Raw genomic sequence first — 944 nt, 5'->3', positions numbered from 1 at the left:
CGGAATTCCAGAAAAAAAAGCGAGGGAGAAAAAGAGAAAAAATGGGTTAAAATTTTAAAAAAGTTAAAAACACGGATGCACAGAAACGATATCCTAATGGCAGACAGGAACACGCACATAATCCTACTAATCCTAATGTCCTTTCTTTTTATCTTTTTTTTCATTGTTCTTATTCTTTTGTTACCTCTTTTTTTCCCTTGCCCCCTTTCTTTCCTGTTATCTCTATTTCTGTCATTTCCTTTATTACTTTTCCCTTTTCCCTTTCCATTACCTCTTCATTTCTTTCGTTACCCTTTTCCCTTTTTTTCATCACTCCTTCCTTTCTTTTATTACCCCTTTTTTTTATTCCTCCTTTTTTTCACACCTTTTTCGTACTCCTTTCTTTCTTCCATTACACTTTTATCTCTTTCATTACTCCTCCCCTTCTTTCATTACATCTTTCTTTTTTTCATTGCTCCTTCCATCACCTTTGTTTCATTGCTTCTTTTCTTTCATTCTCCTTTCCCTTTTTTTTGTTTCCCTCTTTTCCCTTTATACTCCTTTCCCTTTTTTTTCATTCCTCCTTTCTTTCTTACTCCTTCCTTTTCCACTACCCTTGTTTCTTTCATTATCCTTCCTTTTTTCATTACTCCTTCCCTTTTTTTCATCACTCCTTTTTTTTCTTTATCACCCTTTCTTTTTTTCATTCTCCTTTCTTTTTTCTTTCTCCCTTTTTCATTTTCCCTTCCCTTTCTTCGTTTCTCCTCCCTTCTTTCATTTCTCCTTTTTCTTTCGACCCTTCCTTTCTTTCATTTTCTCATCCCTTTTTTCCAATTTTCTCTTGCTTTTTTCTTATCCTTTCCTTCTGTTATCCCCCTTTTCTTTCATTACCCCTTTCCTTTTTTCCAAATACCCCTTTTTTTTCCATTATCCTTCCCTTTTTTTTTCAGTTCCCCCTTTCTTTT

This window comes from Penaeus monodon, chromosome 31, assembly GCF_015228065.2.
Source record: "Penaeus monodon isolate SGIC_2016 chromosome 31, NSTDA_Pmon_1, whole genome shotgun sequence".
Classification (NCBI taxonomy): domain Eukaryota; kingdom Metazoa; phylum Arthropoda; class Malacostraca; order Decapoda; family Penaeidae; genus Penaeus; species Penaeus monodon.
Note: the sequence above shows the minus strand (reverse complement) of the source record.